The sequence below is a fragment of the Falco punctatus genome (genome assembly GCF_963210335.1).
Source record: "Falco punctatus genome assembly, chromosome: 10".
In the NCBI taxonomy this organism is placed as follows: Eukaryota; Metazoa; Chordata; class Aves; order Falconiformes; family Falconidae; genus Falco; species Falco punctatus.
Window position 1 is genome coordinate 25,216,904 of NC_137590.1, and position 23,220 is coordinate 25,240,123.

Consider the following 23,220-nt stretch of genomic DNA (forward strand, 5'->3'; position numbering starts at 1 on the left):
CCGCTCACCTTCCCTCCGCCGGCTGCCGCGGCGGGCGGCTCGGGGATGCCTTCAGCGCGGGCAGCGGGGCCGCTCCATGGGGCTGCGGGGGCGCGGCCGGGGCAGAACCTGCGCCCGACCCCGCGGCGGTGCCCGGCGGCGGCCTGGCTCCGGCTCCGGCTCCGGGTGCGGGTGCGGGGCGGCGGCGGGGGCGGGCGCGGTGCAGTGAGCGGGGCTGCCACTGGGGTCAGGGAGCAGGCACCAGGAAACACGGCGGCCACGGAGCGCTGCTCGCACACGCAGACACGCACACACACACACGCACACACACACACAGAGGCACAGCTCCTCCCGCTGCCTCGCACTTCACCCCCCCGGGCAGGGAGGGAGGGAGGAATCGCTGCTGCATTTCCCAAGTGCGGCACAGCCTCCCCCCACCGAGCCGGCGGGAGAGGCCGGCGGGAGCAGCGGCTCTGCCGGGGGCCGGGGGCCGCGGGGGGGGGCCGGCTGCCACAGTCCCGGGGCGCGGGGGGGGCTGTGTGGGAGCCCGCCGGGACCCCCCCTCGCCGGGCATCGCACCCTTCGCACACCGCCGGCCCGGCACCGCGCGGCGCTGCTCGGCTCTGCCCCTGCAGAAATAAATAATAAAATAAACAAACAACAACAATTTTGGGGGAAAAAAAATCCTCCAAACAGGTTTTCCCATCTTCCACACCTTTCATCCTTAGTTCTTCATGCGGTGCTCTGCTCCTTCTGCAGGCAGGCTAACCTCAGCCATCGGAAAAATGCGCTGTAGGGTCAGCCTTGGAGGGTGAACATCGCCTTAGGATAATGGGGGCTTTTCCACAGGGAGGAATAAATCAGGGAGGTTGCCGTTGTCTCCCCCACCCCAAAATCCGCAGCGGTCGTGTCAGCAGTGAGCAGTAACAAAGTAAAGCTCCGAGGTGGCTGTGCTTTTACTTTCGAGACAGCAAAGGGAAGGGGGGACTTCCACGGTCGTGTGCTTACAATGGGGAGAAATAAAGAAAAGGAAAGGAAAAAATTCCCGACAATTCAGAGCAATTGAGCTGACAGCAAAGCTCAGCTCCTAACAGGCCCCTTAGAGTAAGCCGTCCCCTACATGTTTTAAATAAGTCATTTTGACTCTGGGCAACCTTTGGATATGGGTGGCAACCAGGCAGGTTTTTCTTTGTTGTTGAAAACAATGAGAAAGGTCCCCAGTATTGCCAGACGAAAATCCGCTAGGATGGATTGCCCTGTTTAAAAACATGGCAAATTAGAAAATAATCAACATGGGAAAAAAAGGCTAAACAGCATAAGTTTTTTTTTCCAGATTTGATATTAGACCTTTCAGCCTGATGTTTTTTGTACTATTGTCATTTCCCCTCTTAACAGAAGCAAGCACTGGGAACCACCAAAGGAAAATTCCTGTTTCAGACAAAATGGCCCACAGATGAGTTGTCCTCCTCACCAAATCAAAGCAACATTTTCCAGGGAATCTTTGCCTGGAATGGAGTCTGAGGCCATAGTCTCACAAATATTTGTAGCTAACTTACTGTGACACAGCTGCAAAACCCGCACTCCAGCATTCAGCCCACTTACCCCGCTCCTGCCCCTGCACTTGCCCTGGGGTGGGAATAGGGAATCCCACCCGGGAAACCCATCCAGTTAGCGCCAGGGAAAAACCATCTGGTTTGGTGTGGGTCAGTCTCCTCATCCAACCTACCTCGTAACTGCACAAATGTTCCTGCTGGAACAAGGCAGGGAGCAAGAGGAGCCACTGGGTACACAAAGAGAACAGGATAGCTTCACTGGTACCACTGCCATCTAAAAATATGGGGAGAAGTGGTGGCGGGGTTTGTGGGGGGTGAGGAGGTGAGGAGGAGCAAGTTTGATCCCAAACCTGTTGCATCCCTTCTCCACAGCTGCAGCAGAAGGAATTTTCCTGTATTTGTGATACATCTCAAGCACTCAGCACTACAAAAATGAGCACAGAAACAGGGTAGAAGCCTGGGTAAGTGGCTGGACTGGGAATGACAAAGCTCAAAGACCTTCTCTCTGATACCTGGTATGGTGAGAGACAATCAGACATTACCCCGGTGTCCCAGTACTGAACTAATTCACTAGTCCTTACGTAAGGCATGTGGCCTGAGAATTCGTGGTACTTGGGTTTTGCTCATACGAATCCAGAGTGGGACCTGATTCTAAGGTCACATCTTTCTCATAATACTAAATGCTGTTGCTTAGTATGAAGCAACACCAAGCTGTGATACAGTCACTGGGAGCACTGTTTTTAATATAGGATTTGACAAACTAAAATATTTTCTGTCAAAAGGACATAATAAAACTCTTCCTTTTTACAAACTACTTGTTTTCCGTTTCCCCGAGAACAGTATGCTTTCCTAAGATGCACCCACTTTAGAAATGTGCTGGCCCTGGAGTTGCTAAAAGGAAGGGGGGAAAAAATTCTTAAATTGATTAAAGGATTTGGTGAAGAAAAGTGTTGCATCTTGTTGCCTTTCTTCTCTAATTCACAAGAGCAGCATCAAAATGCAAGTCTGTAAATACAGAAAAGGAAAATGTCCTTAATTTGGCTGGAATGTGCATTTATTAGTACACACTTGCCAAGAGGAACTCAGAGATAAATTTTAAAACTTAAAAAGTAAACAAGCTGTTTATTGTGAGTGTCACAGGACTGATTTTTCTAGTTGGGTAAAATTCAAAACAGTGAACAAGCAGCTTTTGTTTACTTTAATACTGGCTATTCGTAATGTTAAAAGTGTGTGTTATACATGAAACCTTAGTCATGTTCAGAGTTTTTGCTGGACTTTGTTTTTTCACTTTTGTAAATCCAAACTGAGTATCATCAAATGCACAGATGCAGCAGATGTAAAAAAAATTACAAAACACTACAGTATCACGAAAAGCACACAGATTCTTCAAAATCTATTATGTAACCTCTAACATGCTTCATAGGTACCACCGTCTCCAGCTTCTGCCAAGCACAAGACAGAGCTAACAACTTTTGAGACACACATAGGATAGGCCAGAGTGAACCATGGACACCCATCTCACTTTGCTCTTTACCTGGGGAAAAATCTTCCTTAAACATCTGCGAAGCAATACAAGAAAGTATCATTTAAAGTCTACCTCTGAGAACTCGTTCCTTAAATAACAAGATTTTTTTTGAGTGAGCTTTTACACAGAAAGGAAGTAAAAAAAAAAAAAAAAACACCAAACGAAACCCTAAAAACCTTTCAAACTGTATATCATGACATTGGTCTGTGGTTACAGTACTGTCCTGATACAGATCCTGCTTGGTCAGGATGTAGTATGTCATGTGGTGCATTACTGTGCTCCGTAATTTGCTACATGTTGCTTGTTGAGAGTACTCTCACAGTAAGCTCAAGAATATTCCATCATCTGACCAAAGGAGGGATGACCTGATTACAAAGCCACATCCCACTGTATTAAATGATCAACAGTACCACTTCATGGGTGTTTCCACAACTGCTCCACTCCTCTGCCATTCACTTCTGCTCCCATACATCAGGGTTATAAACCGCACAAGGACAAATTCAGTTTTTTAAAAAGCCTCTTTCAAAAAGGCAAAAAGGGCTTTAAGGCAGATCGCTTCCCCAATCTAGTCCACAGCATGGTCTCTTGAGCAGTGATGGCTGGCATGGTACGGAGTGCCACCGCCTGCAGTGCAGGACCCAGCCCCACACAGGGTATGCTAGAGTTTCAGAAAACATTACAGGGCAATGTTTCACACTATCTTTCAGTTTGGACACAGTATCAGAGGGGTTTGGTTTAAGACATGTATTTCCCAGATTTTTAGCAATTTTAAGACCAGAGCATCAAGGGTTCCCATTTGTCCTGCGGGCAGGATTCAGTTTCAGCCTGCAGCAACTAGGGCATGCTGGTACAGTACTAGACAATGCATATTTTGATTTATTAACGTTTTTAGAAAGTAGAGTTTGAGCCAGTGGACAACCACTGGTAGCAATTTGCACTGAAAGTCACTGAACTCACCAGATTTCAATACAGATCACTGCGATTCTGCCAAAAACTGTATGTTAACAGGCTTGTTCTTCTCATTAATGCAAAAATTCTTCAGTAACTGTGGAACAGAAGACAACAGGAGAAAACTGCATTAGTTTAGGCTTCGTGCCCCACTGAGCAGATACTACATTCTAAATTTGCAGAACATAGTCGGATAGATTAAAAGTTCTGTGTTGCTCTCTCCCTCCATTTGTAGCCCGCAAATAATGGAGGATTTGTGTGCATGCTGGCTGACAACATGAAAACAACAGAAAAACATAGTATTAGAGAGAAAGAACAAGCAGAAAAACCTCAACAAGATTCCAATTCTGAAGATACAAACTGTTTTTTTAGCTCTTAGAGCTTCTTTCCCTTAAGAAAATCAGACACTAGAACTTGCAACTAATTAAACCCTAAAAATGAATTAAAGAAAAAGAGCCTCTTGGCTTTTGATTTTTGTAATCTAACATTATGAATTTTTATCTGAGTTTTTATCTCACAAACACGGGTCCATACACTAAGCTGTTCAGCACTCCAGCATACACTACATCTTCACAAAGAATCCATGGCTTCTCCATCGAATTGCACCAGCTTTTGGAGAAAAAGGACGCTTCTCAAAAAGATGGGAAACCTGAGCCTTCTGTCAGAATCTGCAGACAGAGAGGAGCAAGTCATTATAATGCTGATAGAGCGTCAGGTAAGGCTACTGAAGGAAATATCACTAGTTGTCCTCTGGGCATTCTTCTTATATTCGATGGACTAGAACATTGTCACAGGATAATGGTTGTCTGCTGCCTTGCCCCTATTAGATTAAATTAAATACTTGATCGGAACTTTCCTACCTGGCCTCTGCAGAAATAAAAAGTGATGCAAACGAGCTGCAGGTGAATCATTTGCCCATCTAAAAACTCCCAGTGTAACTGCTAGTCAATGTACCTAGAGAAGAAATAATTCCTATTATTTTTTGTTGTTGTTTTGAACATTCCACAAAACATTCTTTTTTCAAAACTGAGAAGGATGTATGGGTGATTTATTCCTTTAAAACAGAGCAGTCGGTGACTTCAGTTTTGCATGTACATAAAGGTGCAGGTATCGTTTAATGCACAGTTATTGTAAAGACATTACTGCAGGAGCTCACGGATACTGAAGGCTCAGGGCACAATACAAGGAAAGGTTTTTGGTGGTCACCTTCTGGTCAATGAGCTGTGGCAGGGAATATGCAGCTGTGGGAGGAATGTGAGGTGTTCACACATCGTATGTATTGCATATCAATTTACCTGCTTAGGAGAAGGTGGATGCCTTTTTCCTCAGGTGATCATTTTATTACTGAAGTGGTCTACAGTGCGTTGAGTCAAAACCAACGCGTGAGAAAACCTTCAGCTGAATTCAGCTGCTGTTCAGGCACTCACAGCTCATTGTACCAAATAATTCCAAAACCTGAAGGTCCGTCAGGAAACAGGCATTTAGTACTACAGTAAAGAGTATTACAAACCTCTCTTCTCCTTGACCTTTAACTCATTTGACAACTCCCTTCCCTCTTCATGACATAGATTATCTCATCCTGAGGCAGGTACTGGCCATGCTACATTTCTGTTCTTGGATGTGAGATGAACTGTGTGCCCATGAGTTTTGAGAAGACACAGCGAGACATCGGACAGCTTCCTCTACATTCTCCCTCTACCCACATTTTTCTGACTTTAGAGAGAAGATTCAGAAGTGGGTTTACATCACATTGAGTGCATTTTGCAAACAACAGATTCCACAAAGTGAATTTCCTGCAGATAGAGAAAACCTCTCTAATCCTGAGAGTAGGTCCATATTGTGCTGAAAGTTATGGATTAAAGTCTCAACATCAGTCAAAATTCCACATGGAAAGCAAATTGCAAAACTGAAACAGACCTTAGCTCACAGTGCAAAGAGAGCAATTTACACAGTGGTGCAGAAGCCAGAATATTACTCCTATGCTATCCTGAAGATTTGTTTTGAAGACTATAGATCTAATGGCAAATTCAGCTGATGATGATGACTGTTGTCAAGAGTTACTCAGAGTTAACCTCTTTACATTTAAATAAATAGAGCTTCACTTCATGCCTTGCATAATTAACTTTATGCTTTTGACGGACATTAAGAACCATGGTCTCCAGCACATCTCCATCAAAGTTCCAGTTTATGGAGTCCTGATTACCTTTGGGTCAGGAGTGTGGTCCCTTTATAGAAAATGGTAGGGAATTGTGCGACGAACATAATGGAAAGCTTTTAAAGAGGTCAGGCATTCCGGCGTGGAGATCTTTCTAATCTGAACATGAAGTTAAGAACAAGATTCCCTAAAGGAAGGAAAAGACTTTCACAGTCACTCTGAGGCATCTTGTCACTTTGAATGTCCCCAGTAACACTGCTGATCCAAAGGTACATGTAAACGTAGAGCCTGAAGCCAAAATCTTGATTATGTGGTAACTATCATAATTATCAAACTCTGCTGTACAGAAAAAACAGTTCAGGACGCTTATGAATCCTCCCACTGCGTGGTGAAAGAGCGAAGCTGGAATCCGCATGCAGTGCGCTCTAATGTAAGACAGGCTTCTGGAAAGAAAGGGATAAGGTCTTATGGTGTAATCACTGGTCAACATTAATTTTTATCCCTTGATGTGATGCTTTAAAATCAATATTCCATAGCATTTATTGTCTAGATTTTTCATGCGTCCAGGCTGAAAATATTTGCTAAGGACAGGGATTCTACACTCTTTGTCTCAGACACCATAGGGGAAAAAAAATCCCATATTCCAGTTATGTCTAGGATTTGAGTTCAGTGTTGGCAAACTGGTCTCTGCATGTCTTTGAGGCATATGGAAATTGATGATATGAGTGTCTAGTATAACTAGAAGTATAATTTGATGAAAACTGAAGCAGTGAACTGTGAGAAACTGCTAAATCAGTGTCATCAAACTCTGCTTGAAAAATAATGAAACAGAAATACCACTAGGAGATGAGAAATGCAGGGTGAGGACTGTGAAATCAGAGAGTAAATACAAAAATTAAGGTAACGTACAATATAGTATTTTAATTGTTATTTTTGAAACACATGCTCAAAATACAATACAACATTCCTGTCCAAATTCACTTTATAGAGACAATGACATCATGTCTCCTCCAAATTGTTCAAGCCCAAATCTTGGCAGAAGCTCTCTTCCAATAAAATACCATGTTTGGCCCTGGCACTCTCATCTGTCTACCCGTAACCATGTGCAGAATAAGAACAGCACCATGGCCAATGCAAATCCTAGTTATAGCTCAGGTCCCTTGGGGCAATAGAAAAAGACCAAAATAGAAAACACGTTATGGTTTTAAAGCAATAATATTGCTAAGAAAAATAAAACAAATGTAAGCTCAGAAGTAAGATGACATTTACTGCCTAAAAGTTAACAATTCCTGAAGCTGTAAAAGTACTCTATAAATAAGACCTGAAGATGGCAGTGGAAAGATCCTGATATTGCTTTATTCATACATTTTGAATGAAAACAAAAAAAACTTACATAGAATCTGAGAGCAAGAGGACAAAGGAAGAAGTTGCTGCATGTTTTGAGGGTTTGCCTACATCAGTAAACACACTCAAATTACTGCAAAAAGCATTAACAATTCTGTTCAGCCGTACCCATGTTCTGAGATAGCAACATGTGTATGTACACTCAAGAAAGGGATATAAGCTTGCATATTCAAAGACTTGCCAGAAAATTTGTATGAAAAGATCACAGGGAGACAGAGACAGCTGGAAAAATTGGAGCAGGGGCTACGATTTTCATGCCAGTGTTCCACCTAATGCAAAGGGAATGCAGATGATGGACTGTAAGCTATATGTTGTTCCTCCTGCCATTTAGCAGTGTGCTCGTAGAGCTGAACAAGAACCAGGAAGAAACAAAAAAACCCTAAACCAAACAAACAACAAAACAAACAAAAAAGAGACCCAGGAATTCTAAAAAGTGTGCTATTCTAAATTAAAATGTTTATGTCAGGACATTTATTACAGTCACATCAATGTTTTCATGTACAAAAGGTAATCATCAAGATCAAACAGTGGATATCAAGCACTAATTTCTCTAAAGTGTAGTCTGATTTGGAAATTTAACTAAACTATACCCACAATCTCACCATGACATGCACATAGCAGAAACCATGAAATGGAAAATATCCATAAACAAACATCTCTTGAAGGTCTTATATCATGCTTTAAAAGAACAATAATGAGAAGGTTCTGCACATGGATTTATCCAGACTAATTATCAATAAGGCTAATTAGAAAGTTGTGCTAACAAATATCTGGAAGACTTCTTTCTGTTAGGGAATATACAGATGGGAGGCTTAGTAGAAAAGGGCTAAGTGGAATCTTGAGAGGATTTTCTGGTAATACATTCAGGTTTCTAAACTAATCTAGCCATGATTTCCATGGGTTTTGATATCATCTTTTCCCATGAGATGATCTCGAAACCTGTATGTTAAAAAGTCATTTCCTCTGTCAGTTACCATTAAGTCAAACCATGCACTTGAGGAGCCTTCTATCAGTGCCTTCCCCGCCGCCCAGGCCTATTGACCACAATTCTGTCTTTTGTGATGTTATTACTGCAAATTCAAAACCGTGATCTTACTGCAAAAAATGCCTTCTAAAAGAAAACTAGTTTATAAAATCGGTTTATGAATCTCAGTTAGAATTTAACCAGGTTACCTTTCTGTCCACCTAGGGTTCCCGCAGATTCCTGCTCTGCATTCGGATTTGCACACAGCATAGCCTTTGACAGTGGCTGAGCGATGCAGAGTCACGGTGTCATGTTTGTGGCACCCTCATTGTCATAGTGACCCGTCCCTTGAGATGTGCCACCTCTGGAATGGAGAAGTGAGAAGGGGAAAAATTAAAATGCAAAAGACAAAGGGAAAAAGTAGGGGTTCGTATCCCAACCCCTCACAAGCCCAGTGGCATATCCAGTGTGTTTTGTAGGCTTAGCCTACGTATAAGCTCTATAGCTTACAAAACACATCCAGACACAAAACTTGCCAGATTAGCTGATGTCTCTACCCAGGCGCAAGATAAACCAATAGTCTGACAATGACTCTTTCTCCTTTAGATCAAGCTGTTAACCTTAAGAAGGTCAAAATCTAGAATAAACCTGGGCAAATGTGTATTTAAGCTTTTGCCCAAGCTTCAGACTAAAGGCTATACTTTATGTTGTTGGGTCAGAGAGCAGAAGCTACAGAATCACCTTCATCCCACTGAAATCCTTGGCATCACTTCTAGCTAAACTGGTAAAATTGAAAGGAGCAGATGTTCTGCCCTGCCTTGAGATCCGACCCTTATATCTGAGATGAGATGTTAACTGTTGCTATAAAAGCTTTTTTTAAAGTATACATGACTTTTAGCCAGCTATTTCATACGTAAAAACTATCAAACCATACCATTTCATCCACTGTTGTTTGTTTCTTTCTGTTCTTTCAACTTTAGCCTATCATAAAGCACTCTGTAAGCTTATAATTTCCCCACACATACGAGTTCTACAATAAGTAGATTCCTTCTTCATATCTGGGTGTCTCTATCAAAATGAATAGTGTGGGCCAATGAACAGTAAAGGAAGAGATCACCAGTGTCAGTCCACACTTCAGTTCTTTTAGTTCAGAATCTGACTAATGATGCATACTCATGTTACTTTGAGACATTCACTTGTCTTCTGATGGATTTTCATCCATGTGCTCTTTTCCACATATTTGTCGGATCAGAACGCTACAGTTACCTGCGTTCAATACTGCCAAATTAACAAAGCAAAAATCAATGATTAAAGCCCACAAGCCACAAGATTGCCATAGTTGGCAAACTGCTTAATTTTTTTTTTTTTTTTTTTTTTAAATACTTTCATCATGGTTTAACCCAAGCCAGCAACCAAGCCCCATGCAGCTACTTGCTCATTCTCCCCTGGTGGGATGGGGGAGAGAACTGGAAAAGTAAAAGTGAGAAAACCCGTGGGTTGAGATAAAGACAGTTTAATGGGCAAAGCAAAAGCCGCACATGGAAGCGAAGCAAAGCGAGGAATCCCTTCCCCCCTTCCCCCCTCCCCAGGGGCAGGTAGGTGCCCAGCCACCCCCAGGACAGCAGGGCTCCGTCACGCGTAGCGGTGACTTGGGAGGACAAACGCCGTCACTCCCAACGTCCCCCCGTCCTTCTTCTCCCCCAGCTTTCCATGCCGAGCGTGACGCCGCATGGGATGGGATGTCCCTTTGGTCCGTGGGGCTCGGCTGTCCCGGCTGTGTCCCCTGCCAGCCCCTGGTGCCCCCCAGCCTGCTGGCTGGCGGCTGAGGAGCAGGAAAGCCCTCGGCGCTGGGCAAGCGCTGCCCGGCGTGAGCTAAAGCATCCCTGGCCACCAGCGCTGTTTGCAGCACGGATCCCAAACACGGCCCCGCACCAGCGACCGCGACGGGAATTAACTCTGTCCCAGCCAAAACTACCATGCCTTTTTTCTTGTTACATTGTTGTAAGAGTCCTTATGCTGTTATTCTACATTTCTATTGGAACGTGTGTACGTACAGCACGGGTACTTACAGAAAACTTCCGTGGCATTGTCGCTGAATGAGCCCTGGTCTCCCAGAGATCCGGGTGACCCGGGCACTGCACTCACAGGGAGCTCCACTGACTTTTGATATATATCTTCTGATATCAGGTGTTAGAGCCTCTGACGGAAGAGAGCTCTCAGGTTTTGGACTCTGGGCTTTGCACATGTTGTAATCAAAAATTTATTTCTTTGTGTGACTCATAGGAAAAAGAATCAGGCTCTCAGGAATTTAGAAGGCTGTGTTTAAAAATGTAAACAACAGGAAAATATGCTCCTAAACTGTCCAAGAACTGATCCTATAGCCACTGTCTTAAAATACCTCTGGCCATACCGATACTGATTTATCACTATTGTTTTGTACTTCCGTAAGAGGAAAGACAGGATGAGAGTCATCAGATGAGGTATTTCATCTGATTTATCAGTCGGCAATGTTTTGCAACAACAAACTGCAGTTACAGAATCAGAGGAGCTGGAAGGGCTCAAAAGATCCCAACCAAGTGTACACTGTAGACTAAAATTTCTCTTTCAAACACGAGGCTGAAGCACAGGCTCTTCAAAAAGCCAAAGGTTCCACTCAGGCCTGGCACAAGCAAGCTTTTTCAGTTGGTAGGACTGGAGCAGGGTTTTGAGAAAGAATAATTTGATTCATGTCTAGTGCCTAAAAAGCATCCTTCCAAGCATCAGCATCCTCCCATCACAAGCAAGAGCTTAATCTTAGATTTCTTTCCTCCTACCAAATCCCAGTGTTTTCAGAGACAATTTGGGAGTTGCAAGGAACACAGGATCAGTCCCTTTCAGATACTAACTAAATATATAAAAGTCAATCTTACTCCTACTGAAGGAGGTATGGGTTTTATTGTTAGTTTAAACAGAAGTGTGATGAAGTTGCAGACTTCCAAACCTGCACCTGTTAGATTTTTTTTTTTTTTTTTTTTTAGCTTGGAATGTTATATACAAAAAAGTCACTTCAAAAAAAACCCCAAATGTAATGTACTTACAATTTAAGACTCCCTGACACTGACAGAGCAGAGTAAACGTGTCATTCTGTAACCGAGGATGTTGACAATGGTGTCATTTAAGCCACACAAATCTATACAGATTCTCTTTTAAACAGTAGCTGGTGCTAAAGCTGAAGTTCTTATTTGTGAGTTAAAGACAGCCTCCACCAGCACGCAGTGATTTATGCTGCCTGCTCCAGAAGCCATGCAGCTTCACGATTATCTTTTTTTAAACTCCTCTTCACACACCAGTTTCAAAGTATCATTCAACGGATATCAAGGGAATCTCAGCCAGCAGTTTATCAATACACAGCCTCCTTTACTGAAGCCAGGATTTGCATTTTTTGTTTTGAGAACAAGACAATTGTGAAGTAGTGGACCTAGATATATTTTATTAACAAAAGTCTCCATGTCCAATAAACCACTTGCCACTGTTGTTAATTTCATCTCCCATAGCATTTATCTGGTACAGAAGGATGATACATGCTATATTTTAAATATCTACACTAAAAATGAATATTAGAAAATCCTATACTGTATTTTACCTGTCAGAGGTCATCAGAAGCTTTATTTCAAGAAAACTGAAGGCATTAGATGTAGTTTGCCCAGTAGATTAATACTGAGCTGTGAACTTTCATCCTCTGCAGCAAGATTTCCATCCAACTGACATAGAACTGACACGCAGTAACACTTACAACCAGGGGGATCCAATTTAGACAGAGTTCAAATGGTTTCAAGCTACTCATAGGTCACAGAGGTAAAGTATGCATAAGAGAGCTGGCTTTAATCAGAGGGTTTTCAGTAATGTCACACCAGAAGTGATAGGCCACATTGAAAATGAACTGGATGTTAGGCTTGAGAATTAAATTACCAAATATATTTAAATATGCTGAATGTGTTCTTTAAGACATTTTCATAAGCCCAAAAAAGTCTGAGTTTTTTATTTTCTTTCAGAACAACAGAAAAAAAGAGAGATGGAATTTTTGTATGAGCATAAAAACCTTCTTCTTTCCCATGTGGTGTCATATCTGTGATGTCTATCTTTGGAAGCTTTTGGGGAAGAAATGTGATCCAAAACAAAAACAAAACAGCTCCACTGTGGATCGCAGTTTGGAAATAATCTGAAAAAAGACTCAACATTTTCTCCATAATTGAGCATTAGAACATAGGAAAATTGAGAGGGACAGAAAGGATTACAGTGAGAGAGAGGATTTAGGAAAGGCCAATTTTAATGCAGTTATCAAATGCTGACCTACTTGTGGAACAGGCAGGTGGAATCTCCGTTTAACATTTCGTGCTAAAGAACAATGTGAAAATGAGAGGACTCATTGAAAGACATGTCATTGAAAGACAATGTGTATTCTCTTGAGACTTTTAAAGGCTATATTCCACCCAGAACCCCCGGAATCTGTTAGGTGTTCTTATTTCAAGGTTCCCCGATCAGTTTGACTGTATCCAGATCAGCTAGTGCCCTCCTTTCCATGTAGATAGGCTGTCAGCTTTGTCTCCGTGCCATTAGAGATGCCAGGAAGTAAACTGGGAAACAGCTCGGTAATACAATGGAAAGCATCACATCTTCTGTATAGACATTCCTACTGGCTTGCACTCTGTTTAAGAAATGCTTCTCAGCAGAAATAAAAAATGAACTGCTGCACAAAGTCAAGCAGACAAGGTATGTTGAGTTTCTGAAGATTTTCAATGAGTTTTGTTACGAAAAGGATTAAAAATCCTTACTGCTGTGCCTGTCTACAATGTCCCCTCTGCAAGAATTCAAGTCAATGCCAAGAAGAGAAGGGGGAACTTGAAGTCTGTCACTAGAAATACAGTGCTGGATCTCCTGTCATATTGCAGCAAACATGTCTCAGCTCAGTTCAGCAAAGCAGAAGCAGAGAACCTGGCAGAGTGGGATCCAGGGGGTTCTTGCTGAAAACTCACCCAGAAGCAGCACCACAACCAACAAAATTGCACCTTCTTAACCCATTAGCTTCACTGCATCCTACACTGACAATTTAAAATGTATAAGCAGGAAAGAAAAAGCAAGGAATTCAAAACCAGTGTCTTCTTAAGCAGGATAAATTAGGGCTTGTTGAGGTCCTTACTATTAGAAACCAGACTGTTTCCAGAACCTGGCTTGCTCATTTCCCTCTACTTCATTTAGCTCTTTACAGAACTCTAAGAAACATAATACAGGCATAACTTTAAACACTGGACTAGCTAGTATCCCCATCTAGGTTAGTAAAATAAATATTTAATTTTTTCCCAAACAAGGAGGCTTTTAAAGACCGATCCATCACTGCTCTCTAAGTCCATATCCATCTTTCTTCCTCATACTGAATGAACAAGTGGTTTATCAAAATCAGAAAATCATTCATCTTCTGAAGTTGTGTCTTTCATTTGTTGCTCTCACTCACTGGCTAGACTAGTATCACAAAATTAGATGCACTGTTCCTCGTAATTATACTGCATAGCTCAATTGTCTACACATCCACAGCTTCATAGGAAAAATAGCTGTACTGTATGAATACTCCACAGAAGCCAAATATTAAGAGATTCTTTCTCTTCTTCCAGCCTACCAGGTCATATAACTCCTGAATTATGAAAAAGCAATTTTTCTTACTTGTCATTGGCACAGTGTCTTAACAGAATAAGCTTCTAAAATAACAAGAACTAGTACATGTCCAATCACTCCAAATCCTCTACATAACCCATCCAGCCCTTCCTATATCCATCCTATGTAACTCTGAAGCCTTTGATTGTCTGTGTTTCCATTTCCACTGTAATTGCACAATTCTAAGCTGATGGACTTAAGAGCACAGGGACTGCACCTAAGCAGAAGTTCAACATACTCCTGTAACTAAAACATTTTACAATAAAGTGAGATGCACCTTTCCTTCCTCATTTTTGCTGGAAAACCATACTATGCTGCTTTTTGCCTTTTAACACATCCTAATGACTCATGGCATTTAAAATGGAGTTAAATATTTTTCTTAACACAGCTGTATGTTTTATTTCATACTTTTGCCAAAATTCCTCATATACTTTTCCAACTATTACAGTCTTCCTTTCATGTTTTTAATTTTCAGTTTCCATCGTTCCATAAAATACAAGTTGCTGAATGATCTCTAAACTCATGGCGGGAAGTATCTCTTTATTCCACCCCACAGCTACATTAAGCCTTGGAGAGACTTCATCATCCATCTTTTTGGGCTTCTTTTCAGAAGCTGTCCGTTAGACTTTAGCCCAGGTCTCCTTCTTGCTTCCCTGAAGCACTCCATCATTAAAGCACTACCCAAGGTTCCCTTCTCTTCTTCCACTAATCACGAGTTTTATTAGCCCTCTCTTTAGAAATGCAAAAATCCCACAGCAACTGGAGAATTAGCAGATTAGTGTGTCTTCCTACCACAGAAGAGCTGATGTAGCTGAGCTTTTGATCCTCCCTGAAGGACTGTATTTATTTTGACATAATGAAATAGAGAAAAATAATATATTGATAGGATGCATCTCAGATCAATGGAATGTAAAATGGGAAGCATCTTTAGTTGTACTCTTGAAATCCTTGCTAGCAGAATGCCCTTATGTGGCAATGAATGACTCTTCCTTCAATCTGCCGTTAAGTGACTCCATCCTATCCTGCTTCTTAATGATCTGGCTTCAGTTATTCATCTCTCTTACCAGTGCAACACATCTGGCACAAAGGCTTTTGTGCTAAACAAAATCCAATTAGTGCAGAATGCTTCAGGACGTCCCTTCGACAATGTAAACCATCATGCTTTCACCATCATATCCTCTATTTTCTACGCTGGAAAGCCTGTGCATCCTAAAGCTTTGCAATGAACTACTCGCTCCTCCAACAAAACAGATTCTCAAGCAAGAAGGTAGGGCTCATCTGGAAGGAAGCAAGTGCTTCCATGAAGGCTGACCTAAAACTGTGGAATGAACTGCCTTAGAAAAAAAGAGATCATCTTAAATGTTCCCCACCATCTACTCCAACTTCAAGGCACATTTTAGGAACTTGCGTGAAATGTAACATTAAAAAGAAATCCACAGGTGTATTTAAAAACAAACAAACAAACAAGATCCAACAAAGAAACAAAACCAAAACAAACAAAGAGAAAATAAAAACAAACCCTGCCAAAACAAACAGCCTACAGAGCAGATTACTCCACTGGGGATCTTCAAAAATAAAACAACCTGCTCCAACTGCTACTGAAGAGGTCCTAGGACATGGACATAAGATAAAGAGTTTCCAGCCCTTCCAGAGGGCTGCTTTGAGTGCCATTTAAGGAGTCAAGCACAGCACAGCACAGCACAGCACAGCACAGAGCAGTAATTTTGCTGTAGAAATAAAGATGACAGAATGGAAACAACTATGCCATAACATCAACATTTTATCCACACCAAGCATTGCTCACAGATTTCTCCTCACGCTGCTTTTCATTCATTGTCTTCTCAGGCTCTGCTCAGAGCTTACACTCCTCTCCAATGAATTGCCTATCTTATTTTGTGTCAGCTGGAAAAACCTCATACCGATTAAGAATAATGTTTTCCTCATCAAATTAAAAACCCACACACAATACACATTCCCATTAAACTGACACTAGGTAGTGATGCTACATAGGACTTGAGATGTTTCATGTTTTTCAAATAATTAGCATCAGAATCTCTACATAAAAATTGTGGTGATTATAACACTTAAGCTATCTCCTCTGTGAGGCTGCACGCTACCTTTAAAACAATCAGCAGAGGATGTTTATTTTAGTCCTAAATACGATTTACCAGTTGATTCTTTAGCATTCATATTTCAACAGCCTCCAAACCATTAAGCTATTCATGAGACACATATCAAAAAACATCCTTAACTCTCTCCGTTTCCAGAATAACAGAGTATGTGGATTTGTCTGGTTAGCTGGCTCAGTGACCAAAGAGTCGATCACCTGGCAAATGGCAGGAATTATAAGGGTTAACTTGTGGGCTACCTCAAAACACATTCATGTTCTTTTGCAATAAAATACCAAACTTAATGACCATCAAATAATGGTTGCAACGATCTCAGATTTGGAAAACCTAGACACATTCAATTGCTTTCTCTGATTAGGCCTGTACTTATTTGGCATTACCAGAGATATCTCAATCCCTAAATAATTAACCTACAACCAATATATATGAAATTGCTTCACTAAGCTCACTATCCAGGACTGTTTGCTGTTAAATTAGTAGAATAAATAATTTACACCAAAAAAGTGTGCACAAGATAGTGCCAATAAACCTGGGGGAACTTGTTCATTACTCGCAAGAAAATTGGATGAAACACAATTCCCCAAGTACAAGCCATTCTGTAGAGTAAAAGGTGTATTAGTATTATTGCGGCATGTAGGGAACAAATGAAGCCTCATGTCTGTTCACTTCAGAGTATGCTCTCTTCATCAGCCTTTTCTCCAGAGCTATAAATACATGTAATATACTGTACACATGAGAACATAGGAAACCGAACGTTTGCATATGAAGTACATTTCTTACAGGAATCACCAAAGTATTGTGGATTTATCATCACTCATCCCAGAATAATCAAGCAGCTAAAAGAATAATACTTAACACTGAAATGGGCGGCTGTGTATCATTTGGAAAATCCAGAAATAATCTTTTCCAGTGGCAAAGGTTACTCTCGCTCACTCTAAACACTCAAGAAAATTGCTTTGTAAATTTGTAATTCACAGGATTCTTAGCATTTTAAGAGAATTTCAAAATGAACTGTTGATAAAAGTTCTCTCTTGCAAAGTTCTGCAGGGTTACTCATATAGCACTTGCTCTAGCACACAGTGAATCGGTAAGTGTGTTTGCACTAATGTCACTGGGAGCTGAAATAGGCTCTGCCAGCAAAGAAAAACAATACCGTCTCTTGTTAAAACTTCAGAAAAATTTTAAGTATAGTTATCCTAAAGGCACACTCAGAATTCCCAACTAGAAACTGATATTTAGAAATAAATAAATAAAATTCACTGAGAGCGCTTGGGCACAGAAGCTAGTGCTAAGGCCAAAGCAGAGCTTATGCCTTTCGTGTGAGCCCATCTCCCATTAGGTTCCTGAAAACTGCAAGCTCCTGTACTCACATCGTTCATAGCGCTCAAAGTGAATGGCTTTCCCTCCACAGCAAGGTACAAGTAAGAGAACCCCTATGTCCACCGTGGCTTGAGGTTTTTTTATTGAGTCACTGCTTCCCGGTCCTCCCTGGATCACACAACCTTCTTGAAGAGATGCCCAGGCAGGGAATGCTCTAACCTAAAGAACTACCTCCAAGCACCGTCTGGTCTTCAAGCTACGTTTTTTCCTGTAAACAGAGATGGTCCCTAGTCTCATGTTCTTGCTGCAGACGAGGGACAATGCCACAGACACATTTACCACATCCAGGGAAGGTGCAGCAGAGTCCCTGGCTGGATCCAGACCCTTGTTCCAGTTTCAACTTAATGCTAGGTCTCAGCCTGATTTGTGGCAGTTTGTTGGGTTTTATTATTTGATAGGAAGTATCTTGGGACATGTTTCCTGACCTTGCTCTGTATTCATACTGAAAACACAACAATCTTTTTAATAAAAAAATAAACATTTTTCCCTAGATTATGAATCATGTAGTTGCATGACCTGGGTCCCAATGCTTCCTGCAATATAACTTATTTGATACTGAAAGAAATCATAGATATGAATGCCAGCTTACCTTTTCTTCTAGAAAACAATACTGGGGATACCAGTTTCACTCACCTTTATCCCCAAAGAACAATGACAAAAAAAAAAGGTTGGCCCTGTGGAGTAAAAGGTGACCCAATGTCATTGTTGCATGCAAGGATCAGATAAGCACTTGGTTTGCTCTGTCTGTGAAGACAGCTTTATCCAAATAAAGCATAGTGCATTTTATCATTCTGTAATGGAAAAGGCCTGTCACTCTTTGAATATCATCATATGGTCGGTGGCCGGCAGATAATGGACTGTTAAGTGTCAAGGTGACTGGCTTTGAATGTGCACAAAACTAAAAATTATAGACCTGTCATTCCATAGGCAGGCCACAATTAGCTGTCTATGCAACTTGAAATTTCCATTTTGCCAGCTGAATAATCAATTGGCTACAGTTTCTCAATATAGATGCATTTTTAGGCTCTTTGTACTCATGATTTTATCTTTTTTACAAGGTTTTTCGAACAACTGTGCAGTGCACTTAAGCAGATGGGGTTAGGAGTGAACTGCGCAGTTATCTCCTCCCCAAACACATACACAAATACGTATACCAATATTTTGCAATCAACACTTTTTACGTTAATTTCCTCTAGCGATGCTCTACCCTGTAATGTTGCTGCCAGAAATGCGGTGCTAAGGAACACAAGCTTCACAAAACTCACAGCTTCAGACTTCACAGCTGTTTGTTTCTATTAACATTCTTTTTCTACATTTGGCTATCAGTCCACCCTAATATGAATTAATAATACAACATGACTTGGAAACAAAATGTTTTCAATGGTCAACTTCAAAAAGGGAAAGTATATTCCTTCTGGAGATTTTTTTTTCTGTATCACTTAACGACAAAATTTTAAGGTGGTTGGGGCAGAGACCTTATTTTATGCTGCTAAAACGGCAGAGACAAATACAGTGATGTATCAATGACTCTTACACTCTGCTTTTGAACTGAACTAGCAGTGCAATCAAAAAAGTTTAGAATCCCAAGATGTATGTTAATGTATGTACTGTAGCCTTTTTTGTCCTGGACAAGTAGCAATCATTTGCTGTCTTACAGGCTGTCTGCATTTAAGAAAGAAATTGCTTAACATTGTGCCTGAATATGAGAATAGGTTTACAAAATGGGGAGCTCGGTAAATTCTGGGTTTACAAACAATGCAATACCAGGACAAGTGCTGCCTCAATGTCTTTTTGATATGAAAAATTCCTTTAAAAAATCTCCATCTTTTTTTTTCCCTCTCTTTTTTGCTCAGCCTGATTTGTAGCACATGATGGGCAGAATTCCTCCCATCTGATGTGGAAGTGCTACACACAGGTTCTGGCCAAACCCCCTTGGAATAATGGAAAGACATCTGGGATTGCCACCGGACTTGGAATCAGGCTGCATTATATAGCCTTCTATTTTTATAGTACTTCATAAAGCCTTCGCATGCAGTCCTGGGAGGTACACAGTGGTACCTGGGTAATCTAAAGAGAGCTGCTAATCATTGAAGTCTGTGACTGAGTCTGTAATTACATGGCATGTGGGCGTCGGTGATGACTGGCTCAAGTGATAATGGCTTGAGAAGATTCTGGTCTACTCTCAGAGACCCACGCTCACTTCTTTCCCCATAGCACAATTTACTCTTCCCTCATTTGTCCTATGTAAGTGCTGTCCCCTCCTTTTTAGATGATGACTTTTAACAGCGATTATTTGAACAGAACAATTTACAGCAAGTCATAGAAGTAGCTGTATGTACAAAGCTGAGGACGTGGCAAATTACAGCAAGAGAGCAGGATCAAGAGGCTGGAGGGAGCAGAGGGGAAAGTTCTTAAATTCACATTGCAGAGCTACACTGTTAGCCTAAATTTCCTCCCTGCTTTTTCTCCTCTCTCCCTCTAGAAATAGAAGGTTAGGCCATTAGAGAATTCAATTGGTTCCAGATGGACCCTTAACCCAGCTCTTCTAATAAAAACATTTTCCTGTTAAACAACCTGTGTCACATGGAATAGATGAAATTCATCTTTAGTATACTGCCACTGAAGCCTGGGAAGACAAACCTGAAGTATGAGTATCTATATCTCAAATATGGAAGGGTAACGGAACAATGATTTATCTCACAATTAGGTAGTGGCAATTAAAAAAAGTAATACCGTAGCAGGCATACAATACAAGTTTCTAAGAAAAGTTATAAAAAATTACAGCTTTCTTTTTTTAAAGGCAGCATTCTATTTGTATGTTTTCTCTTAAATTCTTCAGACAAATCAAAATATAACACTTGACAGTATGACTCCTAAATCATCTCTTTCATGGGCTACTGCCATGGTTAACAAATTTTGGGTTATTTCCCTTCTTTTTTTTTAATATATAAATCAGAGAGCCAGTTTTGCTTGTATAGGAATCAGATATAAAATGCTCCAAGTTTTCTCATCAGACCATGGTCAATCCTTTTTGCATATTAGAACAAAACCTTTACTCTTCTAGATTAATGTTTAAGGTACTTAAAAATAAGAATGGACTGCTTTTACATTCAGTAGCAGGTTGCCTGAGTAGCTCCCACCCTCCTTCCCCCCAGCCTTGGTTCTGCCCCACGTGCCAACCAGTGTTTTGGCTGGCACAGATGCTTGTGTTGCCATGTAGTCAGCACATATTTTATCTTTTACCAAGCTGGATCTATTCCTCAATCAAGTTCACTGTACAGCATGCTGTGCAAACAGTTGTGGCAGCAAATGCAAGAGCTGGGAGCAACCCGTCAGGAAGGGGGATAGATGCCCGAGCTGCTTAAGCTATGACTGCTAGTGAATATGCTCTCCATACCACAGCCCCTGTAGCCTGTCTGTCTATCCCAGGTCCTTAGAGAGCTCCTGTTTTGTCCCAATTGCTTTCAAATATGTTTATTCACACATCACATTTGCAAGAAGTGCTGCAATTCCCAATTTACAGCTATGGAACTGAACTGCAGTAACATTTTCAAAAATATTTTTCAGAGAGACTTGCATTCTGAGTGCCTACAATGCTTTCAAAATGAGCTTTTAATAGACCTAGATGCTTTCAAAAGTATTGGCTTAAAAAAGCAACAAAGAAATGGGTTCTAGGCTAGCATCCGAACCAACAAGCTGTCCTACCACTCTTGCTTTGTGCGTTTCCTTCCATTTTCCCACCAGATGCGGCTGTGATATAATTTATTACGATCATGAAACTGATTATGCATTCTGAAGTCAGCAGATTTACCTTAAAATAACACAGTGCCTCAGTGAAAACCATTACATGTTCACAGTGGAATCTGTCTGGGCAAATGAAAAAAAAAATAAAATGCTACTTGCTTCATATTCCACCCACCCTCCCCCAACTGCCTCTCTCTCTCTCTTTGAGTGGTTTTGTCCATTGTGGAAATTAAAACTTTTAGAGTCAGGCTCAGTGGATTTTCCCTCCATGTTTCTGGAGGGACCTGGACTAAGAAGGATGCATTGCCTATTTGATCTTTCAGTATTTTGCTTTGAGAAAAGGGAAGAGATTTTGCACTGCAGTCAAGAGCATTTGTGCAGTGTCTCAGCCTATACAAGCAGTCTGCATACTTTGCTATATGCTAAGTTTGAAAGACAAAGAAAAAAGTCACACCTCTACCTTTTTCTTTCTAACATCCCTTCATCTCAGAAGACCGCTGTGTTGCCATACCAATCCGCAGAAGGCTGAAATAGCTCCCAAGCAAACTGGCCTTCGGTCAGACCAGAGTCACACATACACCGGTTATCTGCTGCCTTGTAGAAACGCAACTTATTTTCACCAAACGATGCTTTCCTATGGAATTTTCTTTGCCTCAGGGTAGGAGAGCCCTACATCCCTGTAATTCCTGTTTAGAGCACATGAAAACATCTTGGATCCTCAGTTATATAGAACCCTAGGAAAAGGGAAAAACAGGGTAACTGGCAAAAAGAAGACAGGGCATTTGCACAAAGGGCTAGATTATCTAATGCAGAACCTAACAAGCTCCCCACCACCCCCGCTTCTGTGCTTTTGCTTCCTGGAGTAACGCTGCTACTGCAGCACCGTCTGTGGTCCTTTTCCCTGTTGTACTGGCAGGCCTTTCAAATTGGAAGGGGCAATACTGCAATGCAAGGCATTCAGCAGGGTAACTGCTGCTCTTCTCAGTGGCTCCACAAGGAAAAGAATCTCATCAGCATCCCTCCACTGCTGTCTGAGGTGCTATGAGATGCATCGCCTTTAGCAGCGCTGAATTTTATGTACAGCTGTATGGATAGTTGGAGAAGTTACCATGACATCAAATCACCCCCTCCCTCCATTTCAGTACACGGCATCTACATCTCCCTTCGAGGTGAAAACAGATAAAGCAACAAATACAGCACGAAGTAAGGCTGGACCTACCCCGGCTCCACCGGGATCTCGGCCATTGGCTTCGCTGGGGCAGGGCCAAGCCCTCTACCCGCACCGAGATTGACATAACTTTGAACAAAAATAAGAGTATCTTGAGTCTTGGCTGCGACACACACCTTACAGCTGAAGCCTGGCCGATTAAAGCCCCTGAGCAGTGACGCTGTCAAGGCAGCCAGCTGCTAAATGAGGTGTGGGCAAAAGATTTTGCTTAATTTCTGAGAACGGGAAAGTATTTGCTAGAAACTACTGTGCTTTGAATGCTGCTGCCATTTCACCTTAGAAGCATTAGGCCTCCAAAAGCCGACTGCTTAAGGAATGCAGTTTTCCTTCTGAAAGCCGAGGGCACATTTAGACTCTACGTTAAAACTACCATAAATAATATAGCGACTGCACGCGTCAAGTTAATATTAAAAACAGGGGCCACATGATGCATGCCAAGCAGCGACGCTCTGCATCTGGGTGACAAAACGCCGGTGGGAGGCGAAGCACACCCCGCTCGTGTCAGAGGGGCACGCAGAAGACCCTC

General features: G+C 41.7%; 1 protein-coding gene across 1 annotated transcript in view; it reads right to left on the reverse strand.

Moving 5' to 3' along the window:
• Nucleotides 1–20,117, reverse strand: part of MPPED2 (metallophosphoesterase domain containing 2) — a 127,305-nt gene extending 107,188 nt beyond the window's left edge. The window contains exon 1 of the mRNA XM_080404437.1: nt 9–20,117. The gene's annotated coding sequence lies outside the window, so the exon portion shown is untranslated. The remainder of the gene's footprint in view (nt 1–8) is intronic.
• Nucleotides 20,118–23,220: the final 3,103 nt, after the last annotated feature.